The 18,280-nt window shown below is 43.9% G+C and overlaps 1 long non-coding RNA gene across 2 annotated transcripts in view; it reads right to left on the bottom strand.

The window, feature by feature from the left end:
- Positions 1–1,111: 1,111 nt before the first annotated feature.
- LOC141571824 (uncharacterized) overlaps positions 1,112–18,280 on the bottom strand; it is a 95,363-nt gene continuing 78,194 nt past the window's right edge. The window contains exon 4 of one of the 2 annotated variants that reach the window (XR_012496881.1): positions 1,112–2,509. This is a non-coding gene — a long non-coding RNA (uncharacterized LOC141571824). Of the gene's footprint in view, positions 2,510–16,558; positions 16,752–18,280 lie in introns of those variants that run through there. The other variant, XR_012496880.1, reaches the window with a different exon arrangement.

Genomic DNA, 18,280 nt, shown 5'->3' on the forward strand with positions numbered 1-18,280 from the left:
GGGAGAAATTGTGCTGCCACCTGTCACTCAACCTACAAGTCCTGGGCTGATGAGGGAGAAAGGGATTCTGCCCAGAAACAAATCAGGGTAGTTTCCAAAATAAGGAAGAACGGACACAGGGGTACCAAAGCCCAGCAAATATTCACTACAATATACATTTCTTCCAAGACCCATCCCCAAAAATCCTGGCTGATTGTCTTCTCTGCACTCCTGACCTAATTCTTCATAATGGCACACTTACGTTGGCAATGTGTTTTGCAGGTATCCTTTTGTTGAGAATAAGTCTTGCTGTGTCAACTACTCTGTGAAACACTTTCATGTGAGGACTGTACCCATATCCTTCATTTGGCAATGAATCGTGTACTGCCTTCTTTACTGCACTGTTTCTCTTACTGATATTCCTATATATGTAGGTCTTAACTTTCTTTCAGATTGTAAACACCATGGCAGGAAACAGGATATTCCTCTCTATATAATAAATGCACGACAGATGTTGTTGATTGATCAAAAATTGAATGATACATTTTCTCTTATAACTTCCATTGGTTGAATGTCCACTGAGCGATAAATAATATTCTTAGAATCATAGATTTAAAAGAAACATCGAATTTGGACAGGGCCTTATGATCTAATGCAGGTCCCTCGTTTTATACGAAGTTAGGACAGGGCCCAGAGTAATGCAGTGATTATATGAGCAAGCTAGATAAAATTAAAATCAAAATCCTTTGAACCATAGTTAGCACTTTGTATTTGTTGATTGACTGATGATTGCAAATTCAATGGATTTCCATTGAATCTTTACGCAAGACCAGGAACAAACCAAGGATGCCTGCTTTCACCACGTCTATTCAACATAGCAGAATTCCTAGCCAGACAAATTAGACAAGATAAAGAAATAAAGGGCATCCAAGTTGGAAAGGAAGAAGTAAAATTATCTCTGTTTGTAGGGGACATAATCTTACATGTAGAAACTCCTGAAGATTACACAAACAAACTATTAGAACTAATAAATTCAGCAAAGTTGCGGGATACAAAATCAACACACATAAAATCAGTTGCATTTAAAAAATATTGTTTTATTGTGTTAAGAACACTTAACTTGAGATCTGCCCTCTTAACAAATTGTTAAGTGTACAATACAGTATTGCTGATCATAGGTACGATTTTGTACAACAAATCTCTAGAACTTATTCGTCTGGCTTAACTGAAACTTCACGTTTATTGATTAGTAACTCCCCTTTCACCCTTTCCTCAGCCCCTGAAAATCACCACTCCATTCCTTAATTATACGAATTTGACTGTTTTACATATCTCAAATAAGAGAAATCGTGCATTTGTCTTTCTGCGACTGACTTATTTCACTTAGCATAATGTCCTCAAGGTTCATCCATGCTGTTGCATATTGCAGAATTTCCTCATTTTTTTAAGGTTACATAATATTCTGCTGTATGTGTATATCACATTCTTTCTATCCATTCATTGGCTGAAGCACATTTAAGTTGTTTTCATATCTTGACTATTATGAATAGTGCTACAATGAACATAGTAGGGCTAATGTCACTTCAATCAACTGATTTCAATTCTTTTGGGTAAATATCCAGATGTAGGATTGCTGGATCATATGGTAGTTCTATTTTTTGATTCTTTGAGAAAGCTTCATACTATTTTCCATAGCACCCATGCCATTTTGCATTTCGCCAATAGAGTGTAGGACTTAAAATTTCTCCACATCCTCACTAACACTTTTTAATTTTTATTTTTTATTAAGAGCTAGTCTGACAGGTGGGAGGTGGAATCTCATTATGGTTTTCATTTTCTTTCCCCTGATGATTAGTGATATTCAGCACCTTTTTATGCACCTGTTGGCCATTTGTACGTCTTCTTTGGAGAAATGTCTATTCAAGTCCTTTGCCCACTTTTTAAAAAATTGGGTTATCAGGTTTTTGGCTTTTAAGTTGTAAGAGTTCCTTGTATATCTTAGATATTAACCCCTTATCAGATATATGGTTTGCAAATATTTTCATTCCATAGGTTGCCATTTTACTCTGTTGATTGTTTCATTTACTGTGCAGAAGCTTTTTTGTTCGATGAATTTCCGCTTGTCTATTTTTGTTTTTAATGCCTGTGCTTTTGATCCATTTGGAGTTGATTTTTGTGCGTGGTGCAAGATAAGAGTCCAATTTAATTCTTTTGCATGTGGCTATCCAGTTTTTCCAACACCAGTGTTGAAAAGATCTGTTCTTTCCCCCATTGTATATTCTTGATGCCTTTGCTGAAGGTCAGTTGACTGTATGTGCATGGGTTTATTTCTGGGTTCTCTGTTCTGTTCCATTGGTCGACGTATCTATCTTTAGGCCAGTACCATACTGTTTTGATTACTGTAGCTCTGTAACATATTTTGAACTCAGGAAGTGATTGTATCTTGATCCAAGCATCAGTAGAGTTCCAGTCTGCCTGCCTGGGCCTGTGGGCTGGGGGCCCAGAAGCAAGACCAGCTGGGAGTACAACCCTTAAACAAACAAAACAAACAAACAAGAAACTTATCATTCCTCAGGGAACAGAGATTAAGGCAGGGCAGGTCCTTAACAGGTGAATGAAAGAAATCCACAAAATAAGAGAAATACCAAAAGGGTGTTAAACAAGTTTGGACACTTCATCCAAAGCCTTTGCCATTACCTGCAATGATTACCTGGCAAAGCTCCTGTACATCCAGAGGTAACTGTCCCAGGCCCAGAGGCTTGATCCCAATGCAATCAAACCTGAGCTCTGCGCAAGACCCATGGTGAGCCCCACCGAACCTGGTTCTCAGGTATTGGGCCTCCAGGGGTCACCAACCAGCCCTCAGTCGAGAGGGAGGAGAGATGGGGAGGCATGAGACTGAAAAGTCTCTCTAGTTCTTCTCAATCTTCTTTACCAGATGGAAGGGGCTCTGTAGGTGCCAGACCCAGGGCAGGAACAGGAAATCAGCTCAACATGGCCCTCAGCTCCACAGGACATCTCTAGCAGATAAGTGACACCCACCACCCAACAGTCCTGCCTTCTGCCGTGGGGGTTGAGTGAACAGGGCAGGCAGGGGCCCCAGGGGGAGGGACACAGTCTTATTTTCCTAGAGAAATGTGGAAAATTAAAAGGATGCTGTCAGGGGACCTTGGATCTAATCCTTGTTTCATCATTTTCTACTGTGTTTCCCCAAAAATAAGACCTAGCCAGATAATCAGCTCTAATGCGTCTTTTAAAGCAAAAATTAATATAAGACACAGTCTTATATTATGTTAGATAAGACCTGGTCTTATATTATAGTACAATAAGACCAGGTCTTATATTAATTTTTGCTCCAAAAGGCACATTAGAGCTGATTGTCCAGCTAGGTCTTATTTTCGGGGAAACACGGTAGTTGCCTGACCCCAGGCAACCTCTTCAGGTCTGCTTGCACTAACCTTAGGAGGGGGTGGGGTTGGATGAGCTTTCTCCCGCTCTAAGTGAGGTGATGGTTAATTCTGATGGCACCAACTATACACCCACAGGCCACATGTTTAGGACGTTTGGGTTCTCCGTGGACAACTGAAGCCAAATCTCTGCTCCAGCTCATGCAGTGGAGCAACAAGGCAGTGCCACCCCATAGTGAAGGGCACTGCTCTGGAGCCAAAGCGCATCTGAATCCCAGCTCTGCCCCCTTTCCATGCCTCAGTCTCCCTGTCTGTAAAATGGAGATAAGGGAGATAATTCCTACTTTATAGAACTGTTATGAGGATTCAATGGTTTAGATAAAACCTCTGAGAACAGTACCTGGCACTGGGTAAGTGCAGCATAAGAGTTGCTTGTCATTCCCATGAGCACTCAGCAGCCCACAAAGCTCTCAAAACCACTGTCTGAGCTAACAAAACATCCAAGTGCAGCTCCCAAGGACTTTGTCTCAGGGAAAGCTGAGCCTCTCTGCAGACCTGGGGCCAGAAGGAGATGGCCTTGGATGTTCTCTTGCTCACTCTGGAAGGTGAGAATTGGCCCGCCCTCTGGCCTGGAGATTAGAGCCCCTCCCAGGCTCCAGCTCCCGGGGGGCCGTTGGGAACGTGCTGTTGACACAGACCGGCTGCACCCCACATTTGCTCAGAACGGCCTGGTAGGCCGGATATGGCCTCCTTTCCCAGTGGGCTTGTGCCAGACGGCTAGATTACCGTGGGGTGCATTTCAGGCCTTCTCGCTATTATCAGCTTCTCACTTTCAGCTGCTGGATCAGGGGCAGGATCCTTCCCTTCCTCCCTCTGCCCCTTCAGTGGGTGTTTGTTTTCATAGCAGCCTGGACTGCCAAGGTGAGCCATCTCCCATCCTGGTGAAGGCTTCTCCTGCTATGCCCGCTCAGACCCACCCAGACATCATGCCACATGCCCTCAGTTAGAATCCAACTCTTGCCTCCAGTCCCAACCCTTCATGCATCTGTCTCGAGTAGGGGTGGGGAGGTGAGGACGGGGCCAGGTCACAACTATTCTGTCCGTGCCACCAGCATTTCAAGGTCTCCGCAGGAGAAAACTTCCCTGTAGTGATGAATAACACACTTGGAAAGACAAAAGGAGAGAAGAAAATGAAGGAGAAGGAACAAGCAAAGATGTACACTGGAGCCATAAACACTCGGTTTATAAAACGTGCCATTCCTCCCTCTACACCATGCAGTGCCCCTTCCAGCTGTGCCCTCTCCTGCCTAAAGCTGCCCCATGATGTTAGTTCTCACAGAGCCTTCCCTCCTGGTCACTGCTTCCCAAATGGACGTGGCAGGAGTTGTGAGTACCCCCCGTCCCTCCCCACCACACTGAAGTCTGGAAAACTTTTCTACGTTAGATTAATTCCTTGTGGGGGGGAGGATGGTTCATCTTTGAATAAACAAACAAACAAAAACTTCTTTCATCAAAGAGCTCCAGAGAGAAGCCTTTCCAGGGGGAAGGGACACTTTGGCAGCTGGTCCCTTTCCCTCCGCCAGGATTTTGTCCTCACTGGCACTGCTCTTTTGTTCTCATTGCCACAAGTCACCTTGTCCACCTGGTTCTCCTGCCCAGGTGTGGACCACGCCCCCTTTGTCCCCCTTTGCAGAGCTCAGACAGGCTGGAATTCTCTAAAAATAACCTCACAAAAAACCAATGAAATGAACAAAGAGAACACAAACAGCTGAACAACAGATGTGCTTACCGAGCGCAGGTACCTAATCCTAAAACAACCAAAGTCTCGCCATCCCTATGCTGGCCAGCTCTGGGTTCCTCCCTGCTAACTCCCTGCCCTGCCAGAAAAGACCCTCTCAAGGAAAGCTTTTGACACTCTCCTTCCCCGCTCCGCCCCCACCAGTGAGGCAGAAGGAAGAGAAAGGGCAGGTGGTGTTCAGAGCGCAGCCAACAGCTGGCCTTGTGTCTGAGCTCCAGTCAAAGGGCAGTTGGGCCCGTGTCCCCTAAATTGGAGCAAAGTCCTGCTGGGTGAAACAGCCCCCTACTTGGCAAGGGGCAGTGCCCACAAAGGGGCACCTGGTGAGGAGAAGGGAGCTGGTGAGGCCGGGCTTGGAGGCAGGGCCAAGGTCTAGACATTGGGAGCAGGTGCCTGGCTCCAGCTCTGCCTTTGTCACTCTGGCCGTGTTCTCATCTTTTCTGGGTCTCGGTTTCCCCATTGGTAAAAGGGGGATGTTTAACTAAGTGACCTCCAAAGACTCTTTCATCTCTAGCACTTGGCAGTATTGCAATGCTCCATCTTCAGCCACTACTTGCCAGCGGTGAGAACGCTGCAGTTTACCCAGACAGCTCTCGTATCTGGTACCCCAGTAAAGGCATCAACTCCCAACACAGTGATAACAGCTAATCAGCCTGAATGCTGACCAGGTGCCAGAAACTACTGTAGCCCTTTACGTGTGTGGACTCATTTCCTCTTCACAACAGCCCTGAGCAGGACGGCCTAGTATCCCCATTTCACTGATGAGAAAACTGAAGCACAAAGTGGTTAAAAGCATCTCAGGTGGAGGTAAGTACAAGGACGGGCTTCCAGCAGTGTGGTTCCAGGGTCCGTGGTCTGATCCTCCAGCCTAAACTACTTTTTCATGGTGAGTGACTGCAATGTCCACAACAGGCACATTAGCCAAAAGGTAGAAACAACCCACAGGTCCATCCACGGATAAGTGGAAAAGCAAAATGTGGTACATCCATTCAACGGAATATTATTCAGCCTTAAAGAGGGATGGAATGCTGATATATGCTCCAACCATGGATCAACTTTGAAGACATTCTGCTAAGTAAAATGAGCCAAACACAAAAGGACAAATACTGTATGGTTCCACTTATATGAAATATCCAGAACAGACAAATTCATAGAGACAGAGAATAGATTAGAAGTGCCAGTGGCTAGGGAAGGGGAGAATGGAAAGTTAGTGTTTAACGGGTACGCAGTGTTTGTTTGGGAGGATGAAAAAGTTCTAGAAATGGATGGTGGAGATGGTTGCACAACATTATAAATGTACTTAATGCCACTGACTTGTACACTGAAAAGTGGTTAAGCCAGTAAATTGTTATGTTAAAAATAGATTTTTAAAACATCTATAATAGAATAGGTATCACATACTGAGCACCTACTATGCCCCCATAGCACTAGGTGTTTTACGCATCGACTCATTTAATGTTAACAACAACCCTGTGAAGTAGGCTATGGTGTCATTCCATCTACTTTATAGGCAGGGACACCCAGTCATGGAGAATAAATTCCCCAAGTACCGGCAAGCAGAAAGTGGCAGAGCCAACATGTAAACCCAGGCAATGCTGAGAGCACACTCAGAGAAGAGGGCAGAGAGAAATCTGAGAAGGCGAGGAACAAGCTGAGACGAACCAGGGTGTGGGGCCACTCACACCTCCACCTGTGCCTGCCAGGTTCCACAAATTCCACCTTTGTCTTTTCTCACATCTCTCCCTGCATTTGTTGTGTTTTATAGCCACCCGACACCTTCCTGCCTCACCCCGCCAGTGACATCACCACCTCTGCCCAGGCCACTTTGGCATCCACCCCCAGCACAGTAGGACGGCCTGTGGGGATGTAGGGAGAGGGCTCACAGCCTGTCAGGGTTCATTCTGTGCCAAGGGACAGAGAGACCTGGATCTCTACAAAAGCAGCCCCCAAGCAAGCAGCTCTCGCACACCCCACTGACAGTCCTGCCAGGGCCAGGGGCAGCTGACTGATGACTGTCCACAGAAGAACCTCAGGGAGGTCGCTGGGCAGGTGACTCCATGAGGTGCCAGGCCTTGTGGGTTCCTAGTTTATCCCAGTTTCAGTTGCCCGCCTGTGTGAGTGTAGACAGGGCAATGAGTTTCCTTTGCCTTTGAAATAATGAACTGCCGATTGCCCCTGAAGAACATGGCATTTTATATTCAGGTCCCCCGGCGAAGCCACGCACACCTGCATCCAGGCTGCCATCCTCTTGTCTGGCTGGAGCCTCCCAAGGCATGAGCCTAGCCCAGAAAATCGCAGGAGGCACCAGGCATCCTCAGAAACTCCTCACACGCGAGGGCTCAGGCAAAATTGCCGGATGCCAGTCGTGACTGTCAGGATTGCAGGGGGCGGGTTTTGTGTACGTGACCCATAACTTGCTTTCTCGGCCCCACATCCCCAGACATTTCCCTGGCACTCTGTGCCCCAGGCCCTGCACCCAGCCTGTGACTGTAAGTCCCCGGAAGTGGCCCGCTGATGAGCTGTGACACCGCCCCAAGAAGTAAAATCCATGGGGATTCTGGACCTCCAGCAGTAGTGGGGAAAAGGTGTTAAAGCATCTGAGTCTTTCCAAACATCTCTTTAATTATACCCAGGAAGGGTGACCTCTACCTGCCGGCAGATTTAAAGCACCGGCTGCCGTGTTCTCGGGGGAGGCACTGGGACATTACAGAGTGGACTCTGGTGTCCCGCTTCCAGGGTTTGACTCCTGACTGCCACTAACCAGCTGTGTGATCTCGGGCGTGTTGTGGCTGAATTTTCCTCCTTTAGAAACTGGGGACAATGATAATGCCTACCTTAGGGTGCTGACGAGAATTAAATGGGATGAAGCACGTAAGATACCGCGGACGGCGCTTAGCACAAAGGTCCTAGTCAATAAATGTTAGCTACCATGATTATGCGGCCCATGCAGATTGACACTGGTGGTCAATCAGGGCATCTTTCCCCGAAACTAGACTCAGTCTCAGGCTCCTCGGGGCAGCATAGCAAGTAGCCACTACCAACTGGCCAGGGAGAGCATCTAAGACAAAATCTGTTTGCAACCGTTGTCCTATTTCTTTTAACTTGGCATCTAGTGCTCTTCCCCTTGCTGAGCTGGGACCCCTTTACTTCTCCACCCTGGTCTCCTATCAGGCAATGCGAGGACAACCTCCTCCCAACACACACATGCACTTTAGATCCAAAATTGGTCCCCAATTTCCCCGTGCACAATTTTAAACAGCTTCATTGAGATACGATTCACATACTAGACAATTCACCCATTTAAAGAGTACAATGGAATGGCTTGTAGTACATTAACGTGTGCATCCCCAGAATCAATTTGAGCATATTTTCATTCCCCCTCCAAAAAAATCCCTACACTTCGTATCCATCACCTCACAAGCTCTCCTCTCCCTACCCTCCAGCTCTAGGCAGTCACCATCTACTTTCTGTTTCAATAGATTTGCATATTCTGGACATTTCACATAAACGGAATCATACAGTAAGTAGTGCTTTGTGACTGGCTTCTTCCACTTAGCATCATGTTTCCAAGGCCCACCCATGTTGTAGCAGGAATCAGCACTTCATTTTTCTTATTGCTGAATAATATTCCATGGTGTGAATATAGCACATTTTATTTACTGATGGACATTTGGGTTGTTTCCACTTTTTGACTATTACGAATACACAATAATGTTGCTATGAACTGTTAGGTACAAGTTTTTGTGTGGACATGTCTTGTTTCTCAGGTAGAAACATAGGAGTGAAATTGTTGGGTCATATAGTAACTCTATGTTTAACCATCTGAGAAACTGCCAGAATGTTTTCCCAACCAGCTGTACCATTTTAAATTTCCACCAGCAGTAGGTGAGGATTTAATTTCTCCACATCCTTGTCAACACGTGTTATTATCTGTGTTTTTGATTAAAGCCACTCTAGAGGGTGTGAAATGGCATCTCATTGGGCTTTGGATTTGCATTTCCTGATGGCTAATGATGTTGAGCATCTTTTCCTGTGCTTATTGGCCAGTTGTGTATCTTCATTGGGGAAATGTCTATTCAGATCCTTTGCCCATTTTTAAATTGGGTTATTTGTAGTTTTGCTATTGAATTGTGAGGGTTCTTTATATATTCTAGATACAAGTCCCTTTTCAGATATATGATTGGCAAAAATTTTCTCCCATTATGTAAGTTGTCTTGTCACTTTCTTGATGGTATTCTTTGAGACACAAAGGTTTTTAATTTTGATGCCATTTTGAGTACATTTTGTATGTGATAAGAGGTAAGGGGTTCAACATCATTCTTATTTACACATGTGAATATCCCGTTGTCCCAGCACCATTTAAAAGACTATACTTTCTTCAATTTAATTGTCTTCTCCCCTTTGTCAAAAATCAATTGACCATAAAGTTTAAAGTTTATTTCTGGACTCTCAATTCTGTTCCCTTGATCTATATGTCCATCCATATGCAAATAACATATTGTTTTGATTACTATAGCTTTGTAGCAAGTTTTGAAATCTAGCAGTGTTAGTCTTTCAACTTTGTTCATCTTTTCAAGATTATCTTGGCTAATCTGGGTCCCTTGCATTTTCACATGAACTTTAGGATTAATTTGTCAATTTCTGCAATGAAATCATCTGGGATTTTGATAGGGATTATGTTGAATCTGCAGATCACGTTGGAGAGTATTGACATCTTTTAACAATATTATGTCTTCCAAACCATGAGTGTTGGGACGTCTCTCCATTTATTGATATCTTCTTTATTTTATGTAGTTTTGAGTATAAATTTTTCACTTCTTTTGTCAAATTTATTTCTGAGTATGTTATTTTTTGATACTATTGCAAGTGGAACTGTCTTCTTAATTTCATTTTCTGTTCACTCAGTGTTGCTTATTGAAATACAATTGAGTTTTGTACATTGATCATGCATCCTGCAACTTTGCTGAACTCATTTATTAGAGTTAATATTTTTTTGGTGAATTATTTAGGGTGTTCTATATGTCAGTCATGTCATCTATGAATAGAGATAATTTTACTTCTTCCATTCCAATTTTGATGCCTTTTATTTATTTTCTTGCCTAATTTCCCTGATTAGAATGTCCAGTACAATGTATAAAATCAATGAGAGTAGAAATCCTTGTTTTGTTCCAAATCTTAGGGGGTTGCATTACCACTAAGTATTATGTTAGCTACCGGTGGGCTGACATAAAATAGGATGAAACTCTTCCTAGAGATTCCCCACCTGCATGGGAGCTTTGAAGGTACCAATGTGGGGACTGGTATGATGCCCTATGATATTATGGGATAGTATCAGGAGACCTCAGAGTCTGACCACTTCTGAACACTCTGCATCTACCCCCAGAAATGTAAATCTTGTTGTATTATTGCCAGTGGTCAGGTGATGTCTTGAATTCAGGTTAATTCAAGTAATTGCTAAATTCTTACCATTAGTCTAGTCTCACGCTAAGGACGGTGGTGAACAGAAAGGAAGGCTGGGTACGGTCCTTGCTGTTAAGAACTTCATAGCTGGAAAAACAAGAATTCCATATTGGAAAATAGCATGACTCACATAATTCACCCAAGAGTGGAATTAAATATAAAAATGGACGGAACAATGAGTGGGGTAGGAGTTGAGAGGGGACAGAGAGAGGACAGAGGGCTGGTGGCCAGGGAGAACTTTATGGAGAAAGTGGAACTTGACACCAATATGCACCTATAAGAAGAAGGTGCCATGTCCTTCCTCCCTCCCCCGAGGCTATGAGAGGAACAAGCCCAAAGCTTGGGAGTGGAAGAAGTAGCTTCTCTTCTGGAAACTTAGAGGTAGGGCTCTACGTGAGAACTTTCTCCTGTCCTATGTTTTTCAGTGCTGTTTGTTCTAAAAAGGGAACAGATTTTCCTGTTACAACAGCCAAGAAAACCAAAATAAATCAAGGAAGGAATGAATGGCAAGATGGACCTGGAAATGATGTTAAAATCTCTAGGCTTGGTGAAGACACCACAAAATGGTTTTCTCCTCAAAGTGGCCGCTGAGTTTAGAGGGACGGCGGACCAGACTGCTCTAATGGGCCTGGGGACATATTCTTCTCCCTGACAACTCCACCCACCCCTCTTCCCACCCCATTTCCTCCAAAAGCCTTTTGCAGATGGTTCTTTTCAGTTCCCAGAACCAGTCTGGAGCAATGATTAAAAGATCAAAATTCCAGGAACCATTTTTTTCTTCTTGTACACCTTGGCAAATGCTTCAGCTACACTAAGACACAGTGAATCATTTAAGAGTGACAATCAAGATGCTGCAGAAAAATTAAGAATTCCACTAGGCATGGGGCCAGTCCTCAAAAAAGTAGTGGTTTGTGAAAGGTAGAATTCTGTGAACACTCTGGGAGAACGCTTTATCCCCATAGGTGCTCAGACCTTCCTCTTGCCTCACTGCTTCCCTCTTTCCTTTCCCCATTTGTATGGACAAAAATTATTTGCCTTACTAACAGTTTTCTGCACATTACTAATTAAGTTAAATGCGGGACAAAATCCATAAGTTGAATGAGCTAAATCTGCAGTTTGAAGAGTATATGTATATGTGATATATATTTCTTATTTTAAAAACTCTGTATTAGTGAGATATATTAAAATAACAACATTTTTATTATCCTAACCTTTTTAGAGTATATCAGGTTAAACAAGGCACTTTTATGTGAAAAAGTGCAGGATATAATTAATAGTCATTCTATAAGTCATAGTAGAGTCTTTTTGATATACTTTCTAGAAATTGAGAAACTAGATGTGTGCAATGACCAAGAATACAAATTTCCAGTTGGCTGATTCTCCATTCTTTGTATTCAACTAAACCGGTGGAGGATCTAACTGAATTATTAGCTGATAGATCATTAAAAATAATTTTTGATGATAGGTCACCATGTGATTTTGGTATGTAACTAGGAAGGCGTTCAAAGCATTGAGTATCATTGCTATCACAAAACTCTTTCTATTCCCTTCATATTTTTGTGAACACGTTTTCTCAGCATGTATATCTACAAGAAAGGAAAAATAGGAATAGAATTGAAGCCAAACACTGTCTCATGTAACAAGTAACTAATACCCCTCCATGGAGAGAGAGAACAAAAAAGAAAGGCTTCCCATGTCATGGAGAGATGCACTTCCAATAACACTACAGTTTTGTTAAATATTTACTAAAATTTGTATTATATTTATGATATTTTGGTCAATTATATAACAAAAATTATTTTAATGAATAATCTAGAAATAATCACAGAAGATTTTAAAAGTTAATTTTAATACATACACACTTTTTAGTGCCAAGGGTATAAAAATATATTAGGATAAAATTCTATGAGAGAAGAGGAATGAAAATGCAGATTCAAGGAGAAATAGGAACAATGTAAGGTTTCTGATGGTAACGAAGAGGTTGTTCATATCCTTTATAGACAGATGGTAATGAGTATGAAATTGCTATGGTATTTATAGACCACCGGATACATGCTATAAAATTTTCGATATGCAGAAATTACATCCTTTTGCAATTGCTATTTTAAATTTGTGATGAAAATATTTAGCTGTCAGTGCACCTATGCTGCCTCTCTGCCTTGGCTTAGCCCTTCCCCTCATCTGGAACATTCTTCCCCTCCTAGCCCAGGTAGTATGGCACAGAGGGCCTGGGACAGATCCACACGGGGGGGGGGGGGGAGCCCAGGGTACACTGTCACATCACTGCTTTCCAGTGCTGTCCTGACCCCACCATTCTGCAAGAGCCAAGCAGAGGCAGGTCCCGTGCCTTCCCTCAGGCACTGTGCTCTCTGAGCTGAGGACAGGAACAAGCAGTGCCCACACAGATAAAGGGTTCCCTGGACTTTCAGGCCACATACCCCTATCCTCTGTCCTAATCAGGGATGCGTGGCTTCCTGTGGGGAAGTGGGCTGAGGGTGCCTGGGCTACTCACCAACAATCCACCATCCACTGCACAGCTCACCCTTCCTCCCAGCATGCCCTGGGTAAGTACTCTGAGAGGGAAAGAGTACTGGGAAAGAGAGAGGACTGAAACCCCAGGTTGATGGAGAAGACAGTCTCCACATGTAGGCAGAAAGGGGACATTAGAATCTCGGCCCCTTCTGTCCTCAGTATAAAAGAGAGGCTTCATGCTCTTAATTTTTTTCTTTTTGCTCATAATTCAAGAGAATCGATGCTCTAAAGGGTTGAGGACCTGATGTAGTCACAACGTTCCTTCCTGTAGGACCAGCTACAAGAGAAGAGAACCATCTGTATAACAGCAAGGCTTTGATCATAAAGGAATCAAAGTCTTTGGGAAAGGCAATGCAGGAAGGCTGCCTGGAGGAGATGGTTGAACTAGTTGTTAAAGGAGATTTGGGTCTCATGGAGGCTACTAAGCAACAATTCAATGTTTATTGCCTCCCAGAATGTTTTCTCTGTGGTTAGAAGTTATAACATAATGCCAGAGATCAGCTGGAGACAGATTAGCTGAAATTTGAAGGCTAGAAATGAGAGGGATGGAGTAGGAGGAGAGAAAAAAAAACAACCCTATCTCAAATCCAATAACATCGCCCCGCTTCATTTCATTACCAGAGATGAACGGGGCTCACAAATGCCAACATTATAAGCTAAGACGCGATTCCCCTGGGGAAGAGTATCAGCTGCCTCAGTAATTATAGATCTGCTCCCCGCCGTCTTCGATAGTGATCTATGTGAGCTCTGAGAAACAACAGGCAGGCACCTAAGAACACGGACGATGTTTTCGCTGTAAAGAGCATACCCCTGCGCAGGTCTGAGCCTTGCTGGGTTGCCCTGGCCTGGGGCCTTGCCAGTAAACCCACAGGAGCTGTGCCCAGCAGCAGCTTGATGGACTGGTCAAGGGGGGCAGCCAGGACCATCACTTGGTCAGTGAGTGAAGAGGGCCCAGAGCAGCAGGGACCCATCGACTTTCCAACCCAATGTGGCCGCTCCCTTCCAGGCAGTCTTGGTGCCAGCATTACCCAGCTGCTTGCTCTTGCCCCATACCTGCCTGCCTGTGCTCTCCTGCCCAAGCCACTTCCTTCCCTTAAATGTCTTTTGTCCGCAGAGCCCCATGTCTGCCACCTTCTACCATTCCTTCAAGCCCCACTATTTCTCTAAGGCGCTTCCTCCGGAAAGGCTTCTCTGATTCCCCATCAACCCACCCAGCCCATGAACTGAAGATCACCTGTCAGCCTCTGTGCTGCAGCCTCTAAGCCCTTGACCTGCAATTCTCTCATGTTATAGATCCCTTTCCACCTTACGTCATGATTATCTACATGGTCTGAGTTCCCTCCCAGTACAGGGCTAGCATTATCAACCCCTCTTCTCCTCACCGCCACAAGGGAGCTGAGCACGTGTTGGGTTCAGGCATAGTGCAGGGTGCACTAACGAGGGAGGGAGATGGCCCTGCAGCCAGGCGTCCATGTCCCACTAGGAGAACGGAGGCCAAACACAGCCCAGCGCACCGCCCTCTATGGCCAAGCTCCACACTTGTTCTATAACTTTAGCCCAGTGTGGCTTAGTTCCAGGAGGTTGGAAAGTGATTTATCTTTAGCCAAATGCAGACCATCCTGTGACTGGGTGAGGTCCGGGGAGAAGTGGTTGGGAAGGTGGTCCAGCAAATACTGCTCAGTGCTCAGTCACTGGGCACGGGCTTCTGGGGAATGGTGGACACACCTCGGTCATGATGTTTTATCTGTCTGGAGGCCCAGAAGGGACTCTGGAGCCAAGCTTCCTAGGGGCCCCAGCTGAGTACAGGGAGAGCATCCAGTTCACATCCAGCAGGTGGTTCCTAACTTCCTGGGGAGCTAATGAAAGTTCTGGATGTTCTTCCCAGAAGTGCACAGACACATGCAGGTACTGTTTGGCACGCAGTTTCAGGAGATTCATCTACTCTCAAAACCCATCCCTGAGTCCCTGGATCAATACCTTGATGTAAACAAAGTGTCCTTTAGTGCGGCTGCCATGGAACAATGGGCAAAATGTATATACCCTGGGGGGAAAAAGTGCTCAGAAAAAGTTTGTTGCATTAATGAATGACCTTGAATTTGACCAGGCCAAGTTCCCTACTTGTATTCGCTAATTACTATTTCTTGTACTTTCTGGTAGAGCCAGCATGAGGTCTTCGCCAGAGCCAACCTTGTGTTCAGGTGGAACAGGTCGCCTTCTGCATGGTGGCACTTGTGGGATTCAGGGAATGCCTCACCTCTCAAAGCATCTTCCTCCAACAAGCTTCCTTTGGCCCACCATGCCTGAAACTCTACCATTAACACTACAGCCCTTTGAAGCAAGAGGTTATAGTGAGTGGGGTTAGGGAATGCCTTTCCTCCTTCCAGGAGGAGCCCACGGGTTAAGGACAGATGTATAGAGCTCTTACTCTGAGGACGGGGCTTGGCAAAGGAAAGTACAGTACATCAGACTACGGAGACTTCCCAGCCTGGGCTCTGCCTCCCTCAAGGGGACATTCAGACTGTGAAGAACTGCAGAGGCTGGAAGAGCTATTTCAAAATCAAACACTACCTGTATGATCTGACAACCCAGAAACACAAAAAAATATCCTAGAAAACCTTTTGTAAGTAAGTGAATAAGGACTTCCAAGAGGCCTCAGCCTCCAGAAATAAATCCTCCAGAAAGTTTGGATTTATCCAGGCAGGAAAGGCCTCCCCAGAAAGGATGGGGATGGACAGCTACTGGGTATCTATTGTGTGCTGGGTCATTTCCACACATGATCTCATTTAATGTCCACCTCATTAGGAAAAGAAAGTACATCATTGCCCCCATGTACAAGTGAGGAAATGGATGCAAACGTGCCCAAAGTGACAGAGAATCCAACTCAAGCCTGTCAGGTTCCAAAGCCTATGAGCTCCCCACCATACAATAAATCGAAGGTGTTTTGTTTAGCTTCAGGACAGAACGCAGATCAGGCCCGTAATCTCTTTGGCTCAGAAATAAGAAACAATTTGGGGAGACCAAGGTTGCCTTGAAGGACATTTAACTTCAAAACTTGGGGGAATGAGCCCAACTCCCACTATTTCCCATGGAACCAGGGCTGGGTTTGCTTCATGATAATGAAAACTAATCACTTTTCTTTTTCAAAATACATACCCTGCAGACCTTAGGATTCTTGGGAAATCTGAAAATAGGCAGATTTTCCCTGATGGTCCCAGTCTAAATCTCCCAGAGGCTGGGAAAGTGCTCTGGCCCAGGAGCCACACTTCTACAAGACGCCAGTGTCTCGGGCCTATCTGAGAAGGAGGACCTCCGTGACGCCTGGTAAACCTGACCTGAGGCTCATCTGTCATACACTTCATGGTGCAAGAAAATGGCCAACCTGGGAAAAGATGCGCTTCTAACCACATTCGTTATTTCAGCAATTTTTTTTTCTTTGTTGAAAGTATCTTTGTTTGCTTTGCCTCTTTGGCTTTTCCTGTTGTTTCTTCGAACAGGCGTACTCCCAAAAATGTGATCACCATCATCACCAGCCTTATAGTCAACAACCAGGAATTCCTGCGCAGTCGAAAAGCACTTTTCTACAAAAGACAAATCATGATCAGGGGCCATAACCAAGGCTTCCCAAGACAGTCAGTGTTGACATAAAGATAACTTCCTTCTTTGATAATAAGCTACTTTTGGTGTGTTTATTAACTTTCATTCCTACATTTTTCTTTCTCTGTTTCTTGTAGATAAATTTATTTTAACTAGATGTTTTATTTTTTAATAAATCATTCTCCTACTGACCCCTTTAGACAAGAAAACAGGGACCTGTCAGGGTAGCTACATGCACACCAATATTTTTTGCACACCAATTTTGGCAAACTGATGACTTTTGAGGCCTAGTTATAGAAGTTTCTCAGACAAAAACCATTTGGATAACATTAAAGAAAAAAACCCAAGACTTTTTTTCCACTTAATAGAGGGCTCTGCAGAAAATATTTTTGGCACCTCGAGTTGTCTTGTTATTAATCAGCTATTATTATAGGGGTTTGTACCAGAACAATGTTCTAAAAGTTTTTTATCTCGTTACATAAACAGAATGGCATTTCAGAATCTCATTTTTAAAAGGCATTAGTCACCAGTATAACAAAACACGTGCTCTGTACCAATAAAATTTAATGTTCAAATAAAAAATGCTTGTTTACATGCGTTTTTATATGCCTCTTTACATAAAAGAAACCATGGTTTCATGAGCTATTTTCCTTAGGTCAGTGGACACTCCCTCCTAGTTCTCTGTCTACTGAGAAGCCAGCCCATCTTACTGTCATCACCCTGGAGAGAAGGCAGAGATCCAAGAGGGGAGGAGCAGATTCAGTAGTTATGACTTTGTGATTTGAAGCGAAACAGTAGCTGCACCCCTGACTCGGTCTGGTGTAAGAACTATTTCCACAGGCAGGTCCCTGTTGAAATGAGCTTTATCACTTCACTGGCCTAAACCCACCAGATGTGGACCCTGCAATAAGGTCCTTCTTCAATACACCGACAGTAAACAGAGAACCAGAAGCATGTGCTATAACAAGAGCAATGACAAAAGGTGGAGTTTCTCTGTTTTCTAAAATTGCTTTTTTAAATGTCTAGTCCAGAGGACCCGTTCATGAACACAACTGCTTCTTAAATTTATTAACTTTTACTTTATACAAAATAACTAAATCCTATGAGGTAGGGCAATAGTCCACTTTAAGCCACTTTAACTCTATTTGATATCTTTAGGCTAGAATTTCCCCTTCGATCTAATTGAAATTTCGTAATTGAAGTTGATGGACTGGCAGTCTCCGATTTTCACCTGTGCTACTAGATTTGATGTATTTCTTGCATGCATTCAGAATTCACATAACAGTACATTTTAAACAAAACATTAGGTCATTCATAGACTTGTCTTCTATGCGTAGCAATCATGGGAAAGGATATCAGAGTGAAGGATGGAGTTTCTCGTAGGTAGTATTTTCCTTTTTGGTTCTATCAACAAAATAAGTGTTGTATTAAGGAATATTTTATTCTAAGAGGTTAACTTTTTATTCAATAGCAAGTTAATGATTTATTAGTCCTATTACTTAGACACCAAAGC

The sequence above is a fragment of the Rhinolophus sinicus genome, linkage group LG05 (genome assembly GCF_036562045.2).
Source record: "Rhinolophus sinicus isolate RSC01 linkage group LG05, ASM3656204v1, whole genome shotgun sequence".
NCBI lineage: Eukaryota > Metazoa > Chordata > Mammalia > Chiroptera > Rhinolophidae > Rhinolophus > Rhinolophus sinicus.